Below are 7,914 nucleotides of genomic sequence, written 5' to 3' on the forward strand. Positions count from 1 at the left end.
ATAGCACCTTTAGAAATATATTTACTTAGAAAATTGATTTAGTGTTCAAGACTTATTTCACCCGATGTATAAATATCCCCCCAAAAAAGACACTGCCTATCCGAATCGCTGCTTATATCCCTGCCCCCAGCTAAAAAAAAAAAAAGGTCCAATATATAACAATAATTTCTATGAGACGAGGAATGCAATTTAAAGGGTTTTTTATTGGTTTTATGTTGTAAAAAAAAAAAAAACACTCGTTTCCTATTTCTCTTTGCATTTTCCCTTGTTAGCAGAAAAAAAAATCACAAAACTTAAGCCCTATATTTTGAAAAAAAGGCAAAAACTATTTGAATATCCAAAAGAGAGAATTTTTTAGTGCCACTAAAACCGCATGAACAATAAAATTCGAAAATGTGCTTGGTTACAAATGGGGGGAAATGGCCTGGACCTTAACTAGTTAATATGAAATACGTGAGTGGTATGACAATTTTGATCTCAATTTAGAGTAAGATACGCCAACTCTACTAATAGGCCAATAAGCTTGGCGCATTTTTCAGCTGCTCATGCACCAACATCAGAAAATACATTAGTCATGGCTGGTTGACTACTTATTGCAATAGCTTAGCCAGCCCCCTTCTTTGTCTGTGCATCTGTGAGAGAGGGGGGGCTGGCCTAGCTTTTGAAATGAATCCGTACACAGACTCCCCTCACACACACCACAGATGACACTGGCAACTGAGAAAAAAAACAAAACCTAGAGATTGGGACGTTGTATATTTTCTTTATATATTTCCACCACAAGAGGGAGCCCTATGAAAACATATTTAGTGGGTGTGTCTTCATTAAACTCTCCTGATTGGTGACTGCATTTTGTCTGAATTTTATCATTATTTTTTAACTTTATGACTGTTCTAACAGAAGATCGAATAGGGCCAAGCATCTATCGGATATTTCTGACATGTCCGTACCATAAATGTAACAGATGGAACAACCCCTTTAAAGTCCCAAATTTTTTTCAGGAAAGTTCTACAGAGTCTGGCAGGCAATGGGTAGTTTCCAAGCCCATGAGGCTGCTTATTGGGGGCAGAATCCTGTTAACGTGAAACTAATAAACCCCCGGCTGTTAGTACCGTTGACTTTGGAGACTTTGTGATCAGGGAGTGACATCAAGTCCCTGTAAGAAGTATGAGCAGTAATCCAGAGCAATGTTATTTGTCACGGTGTATAAGATTGCGGGGGTCTCTGGATCGCAATTATTAGGAGATAACCGTCAGACTGAAGAAATGTCATTTAGTGTGCTTATTACACAGCTGTGATCTTTAACCCTTAGGATTTTAAGACTTCTATAAAATGATAAAAAAAAATAATCAAAAATGTAATTGGTGCATCTTCTAAACTGCATCTGTCAACTGTTGTCCCTCTATTACTTTTTATATTTCTCTTTTATAAGGGATATGTAAAGGTTATATTTCTTTTTACTGGTCGAGTGCGTCTAAATTAAAAAATGAAGAAACTTTGTAATTGGTCTTGGTTAAATATCTTCTATCGTTTTGTTTATTCTTCTGATGTAGAGTTCTATGAGTATCCATGGCAACAGACTACAAACAAACCCTCTGTGTAGTCTGACCCGGCAATTCTATGTTACTTTTTTTTCCCATTTGCCAACCTTTTCTTCTTAGAAGGGTAGAGAACGTGGTGTAGGCATGGATACACATGGCTGTGGACCTGAAGCTGAAGGATGTCACTTTTTTGTTAATGGCAATTTCTATTACCCAGAATTCCCTGAAACATTTCTCTGCATGTCTTTACCCAGGTCGGGAAATTGATTGAACTATTAGCCGGAAAGGCCGGGGTCCTCGATGGAAGATTTCACTATGGAACTGCTTTTGGGGGCAGCAAAGTAAAGGATGTATGTGAAGACCTCATTCGATATGGTTATAATTACCTGGGAAAGGATTATGTAACATCTGGGATAACTGGGTAAGAACTTGCAATAACTGCTTTCTTAAAGATTCCGAAGACTTGACAAAAGTTTTGCCATTTGCTTCACTAGGCAAGATTCTGATATACCAATCTCCTCTTCTCCATAGATTCTGGTTGCGATTAAACAATTATTTGTGCTGTTCCTCTGTTGCTCCTCCTGGAAATGTATTAATAAATTGACCACTAGACCCAAATACTCCCTATACACTGTGAACCGATGATTGAAAATTTTCAGATTATATAGACAAACACTCTATTGACAAGGCAAATCATAACACCCAGTTGCCATAAATTTCCAGGAGGAATAACCGAGGAATTGAAAAAAAATATTTTTATAGAGGCTTCAAAATGTTGGTGGATGTTTTTCATTGTAATGAAGACTTTGCTGTATGTATTTGTACTCCTTTTATAGAGAACCTCTGGAGGCTTATATTTACTTTGGCCCTGTGTACTACCAGAAGCTGAAGCACATGGTGTTGGATAAGATGCATGCCCGAGCAAGAGGACCCAGAGCTGTTCTCACAAGGTAAGGTAGCAAAAAGATTTGCAGGACCCTGGTCCAACGGCCATGTTGGTATCCTCCTACTGACCAAGTGCTTGGCCCTGGGCTCAAATCCACAATATTGTAGATTTCTGGCAGAGGATTAAAGCTCCTGTAATCTAGCAGGAGCACGTTGAGTGTCTGGCTGTTAGACACAGCTGGGGACCCTGGCAAGTAGACAGAAGCAGTTTACTACCACTTCTGTCTTCTACTTTACCTGCTTCTTAGCACTCATTGAACACTACTTAGTTTATGACTTGGTGATCACATGATCGCTAGGTGTACGCAGGTGTATCAGAGCTCCTGGGTCCTTACAGACACAGATCAGCTGTGTCCGTGACATTTGGAACTTCAGGGGGCGGGACGGGGCTTTTTTTCCTCTGTAACTGTTTCTCCTATGAATGCCCCAGTTACAGTGGAAAAAAAAAAAATCAATACAGTAAAAATAATTCTCCACACATCTTTGATCTTTTGGGGAACAAGCTTATCAAAAAAATATATATACGCGCAAAAAAAAGGTATAAAGTAAAAAGTCTCCACAACAAGAAAAAATCTGAATTTTTTTCACATAAAATATATTTTATTATATACGTGTAAGAAAAAAAAAAACAACCTAAACCAAAAATCATTTTTTTCAATATTTGCGTTGCAAAAACAAAAGAATTTATATGTACCTCAAAACAGTGAGAGAAAAAATTACAATTTGTCTGAAAAATGCTACACAAAGTATATTAAAGAAAAAAAAAAGACATGACTATTAATTGTACACTGATTAGGCTACATATCTTGTAAGTGGATTACTGCTATAACTGATCTTGGGATCCTGCCCAGATTCTACTAGACAGGCGTGTTTATTGAAATCCAATCCCTCAGCCTTGATTTGAGTGCACGGTCCTCCGTGTCGGGAGAGGTGACCTGACAGCATCTGTTCCAGACATGTGCAGAAAAGGCTCCGGACAGAGCCGCTGTCAATGAAAGCTGTGACCATGTCTCCTGTGTGCTGCTGTCGGCTATGGCAGTGGAGGTATTCCAAAGCAAATACCATCACAGATTATTTTTTTGTTTTACCAAACAATACCTAAAAATTGTGACTTTTGTTAATTTTACACCGAAACCTTTTTATTTTTTTTAAAACGTGGAAAAAAATGTGCATAATAATGTGTTCCTATTTAAAATCACTGTGAAGCGAATGTAAAAAGCATTTTTTACATTTTGGAGTGGAATACTAAAACTTTGTGTGAACGTGCCCTCAGTTTTATATTCTCCTCAATCATAGGAGTATGAGACGCACACTTTTTAGCAAGATTTTTTTCTTGCTAAAAAGTGCGCCTTAAAGTCCTAAAAATACCGTATGTGTGTATGTGTATCTATATATTGCTTCATGGTTTTCTAAGCCTAAAGCGGTTAAACAAAAGGAACGTATGTACAGCAAGTTATTTTGACATTGCTGTGCTTTTGTTAACAATTTTTAACATTTATTGAGCCCTTTTCAGACGGAATCCGCCTGAAAAAGAGGCTTTGTGCACATACTCTTAGGGACGTTACTCAATCTTGTCGGTACTATATGTATATGTTGTCACAGTAGGAATTATGTTAGTGATATTTGTGCAAAGTTCTTTGTGCATCTGAAGTTCTTTTTTTTGTGCGCGGAGGGTCCTAAGTGCAAATAGCTATTCCAATATATTATCATGAGCATGACATCCGTGTCAGCAGGAGTTACAGGAGTGGGTGCGAGTTATGTGACGTTTGTCAGACCACACCATGTCATTGTGAGTGATGTGGAAAGGAGTGTCATGAGTGTGTTATCAGTGTGAGTGTTGCTAGTGACATTCGGGAGAACATCATTGTCATCAGTACGAGCGTGAGTGATATCAGTGAATAGTGTAGCACATTAATTGCACAGATATAGAATTCGCATATACTCACACTGTGCAATGTCTCTGTAAAGTACACCTCTGATTACAGTTTTCTGCCGTTTACCCAGGCAGCCTACTGAAGGGCGATCCCGTGATGGTGGATTGCACCTTGGAGAAATGGAACGTGGCTGCTTAATCAGTTACGGGGCCAGTATGCTGCTACTGGAGAGGCTGATGATTTCCAGCGATGCCTTTGAGGTCGATGTTTGAGGACAGTGTGGATTACTTGGTTATTCAGGCTGGTAAGTGTCTGTATCTAAAAAGATTGTCCTGCAAGAAAGTATTTACCCCGTTGGACCATGTTTTAGGCACAAGCCCCTTCCTCCTAGTCATCACTTTGAGGGTTGTGGAGGAATCCAGCCTATCGACCCCTACAGATGATGCAGGAGATCTAGAGTTTGTTTTCCTGTACAGTTCACATATAAAAAGTGGGGCCTGTTAAATTTCTACGAACTTAAGGAAAGTGGTCGGTGACCAAGTTGGAACTTGTGAATACAGAGCGTAAATATGTCTTCTGCTATTATTATTATCATTGTCATGCCCATCATAATTCTAATTATCCCCCCCATTGTTATTCTCACCTCCAAGTGCTCTCTACTACTACAGCTATTGTTACTCTAGGTACCACTGAAGCCACCATAGTTTTGGCCGCAGCTGCTGCCGGGTGCCCTGGCTGCCGCCGCCGGGTGCCCTGGCCGCCGCCGCCGTGGGCTCCGGCCACCGTAACAATCACACACGCCAGTGATCACTAAAGTACTCGATACACATTAGACTATTGTGTATAGAGGCCTCCTGACTGTCCCCCGATTGAAGTTGGGGGGACAGAAGGATCTGGCATGTCTGATTTGGGACTGCCAATCCTTTTGTTATTGAAGAGAGAAGCCATCGACTGAGATGTCTGGCGGCGGCTCTCTCTGAGAGCACAGGAGCGCTCGGCCAGCTTGGCTTTCCTGTGTATGGGGAATCGGGAGAGAGCTGTCGGTCCAAGAGGCATTAGTGTGCAAATTACTCACCAGTCACTCTCACCACTCATATCAATATCACTATTACCACCAATTTAATAATTATGGTGATGTCCTTGAGGGATAGTCTGGTGTCGGCAGTCTGTGAGGGCGGCCATATATGTGTCAGTGTGCGGTCAACACAAGCGAGCCATGCCAATTACTGTTACCCGACTCCGCCATCGTTATCCCCCTCCAACCTCAATCACACATTCCTCATCACTGATTTTTGTGACTTGTTTCCTGATCACTGTGTATATATCTCATCAGGTGCCATTACTGTAAGTCCTCCTGCCACGTATCTTCTCTAAGGATCCCCTATGCCTGCAAACTCTTGTTCCAAGAACTACAGTCGATGAATATCATACCCAGGCTAAAGCTGTCAAGATACAACGAGTGACCATTATCCTACAGACCTCGGGCTTCTTGTTAAAAATGCATAAAACGGTGAGACGTGAGGATGACGGCTGAGCCGGTGTGCGGCAGGCACTGATTTATTCATGTAGGACTGGCTTTGTGCCACAGGTACAGGATGACGAATATTTGGATTTCAGTATGTAAGAGAAGTGCATCTCATAAAGTTCTGTGTTATATGTAAAATTATAAATGTTCAGAGAACATTGATGTGAGATGTTATTTTGATTTATTTATGATCATAGATTTATGATCATAATCACTGCCAAACTTCAATAAAAAATATAAACCTCTCCCGTCTTGGCTCTTTTTTTTTAATTTTTCCCAATTATAGGGGCTCTAGAAATAATCTATCTAGGCTTCATTTGTCAAAACTAGAGCAGAGGCCTTGTTGTCCATAGCAACCAATCACTGCACAGCCTTCATTTTTCCAGAGCTATTTGTGAAATGAAAGCTGAGTTCTGATTGGTTGTTATGGGCAACCAGGCCTGTTTTAAGGCATTTATGTTTTTTCTATGATAGAGTGAGATGTATGACATGATGATTTCTAAATTATTCAGTGTCTTCTCCAAGATCCTATCCCAATATGTAGTAAGTGTAATAATATTAGCCAATACCTCCAATTAAAAATGTAGTGCAGTTCTTCTGATTCGCTGTATCGCTTACGCCATGTGCAGGACATTGTAGTAGCTTACATATCTATGGTTATAATTACTCATATAGTGACAGTTGGCTGTAAGTGGTTGTAACCATGGGTACCTAAGCTACTGCAATGCCCTGTACATGGGGTAAGTGACATAGAAATGTAGTATAGTTCTTCTGATTCACTATGTTGCTTAACCCATGTACAGGGTATTGCAGTAGCTTAGGTATCCATGGTTACGACCACTTACAGCCAACTGTCACTATATGAGTGGTTGTAACCATGAATACCTAAGCTACTGCAGAGCCCTGCACATGGCCTAAGCGATATAGCAAATCAGAAGAACTGCACTACATTTCTAATTGGACGTATTGGCTAATATTATTACACCTACTACATATTGGGATAGGATCTTGGAGATGGGAATATCCCTGTATTCTCTGCTTCTAGGAAAGATGAATGACAACCATTTTGGCTGTGTATCATCCCAGAGTGCAGGCACCAAATATGTCACTTTATAAAGTGCCACCATATTTGATTTCCGTGGTGTTCATACATACATACATACATACATACACATATGCAGTGTGTGTGTGTATATATATATATATATATATATATGTGTATATATATGTATGTGTGTGTATATACAGTATGTATGTGTGTGTATATATACAGTGTATATATGTGTTTGTTTGTGTGTATGTATATGTGTGTGTGTGTGTGTGTATATATATATATATATATATATATATATATATATATATATATATATATACAGTACAGACCAAAAGTTTGGACACACCTTCTCATTTAAAAATTTTTCTTTATTTTCATGACTATGAAAATTGTACATTCACACTGAAGGCATCAAAACTATGAATTAACACATGTGGAATTATATACTTAACAAAAAAGTGTGAAACATTGAAAATATGTCTTATATTCTAGGTTCTTCAAAGTAGCCACCTTTTGCTTTGATGACTGCTTTGCACACTCTTGGTATTCTCTTGATGAGCTTCAAGAGGTAATCACTGGAAATGGTTTTCACTTCACAGGTGTGCCCTGTCAGGTTTAATAAGTGGGATTTCTTGCCTTATAAATGGGGTTGTGTTGTGCAGAAGTCTGGTGGATACACAGCTGATAGTCCTACTGAATAGACTGTTAGAATTTGTATTCTGGCAAGAAAAAAAGCCGCTAAGTAAAGAAAAACGAATGGCCATCATTTGACTCGCCCCCTGGGCCGTGGGGCACTCGGATCCGGGCAATTAGGGAAACGGTGGGAGTAGTAGTGGCAGCCCGGTTCCGTGGCTCAGGGTGGTCAGGCCAATGGTAGTCTTCTATGCGCTATTGATAATGTCCGACTACGCCACCCGTGGATTGCGGTTATTAGGAACCGCCGCTGCATGCAGACCGCTGGGGCTGATGACGTGT

The 7,914-nt window shown here is 39.9% G+C and overlaps 1 pseudogene; it reads left to right on the plus strand.

The window, feature by feature from the left end:
* LOC141164059 (DNA-directed RNA polymerase III subunit RPC2-like) overlaps nt 1-6,108 on the plus strand; it is a 338,189-nt pseudogene extending 332,081 nt beyond the window's left edge.
* The last annotated feature ends 1,806 nt before the right edge of the window (nt 6,109-7,914 follow it).

The sequence above is a fragment of the Phyllobates terribilis genome, unplaced genomic scaffold (assembly GCF_046119375.1).
Source record: "Phyllobates terribilis strain yellow unplaced genomic scaffold, ASM4611937v1 Scaffold_10__3_contigs__length_209671492, whole genome shotgun sequence".
In the NCBI taxonomy this organism is placed as follows: Eukaryota; Metazoa; Chordata; class Amphibia; order Anura; family Dendrobatidae; genus Phyllobates; species Phyllobates terribilis.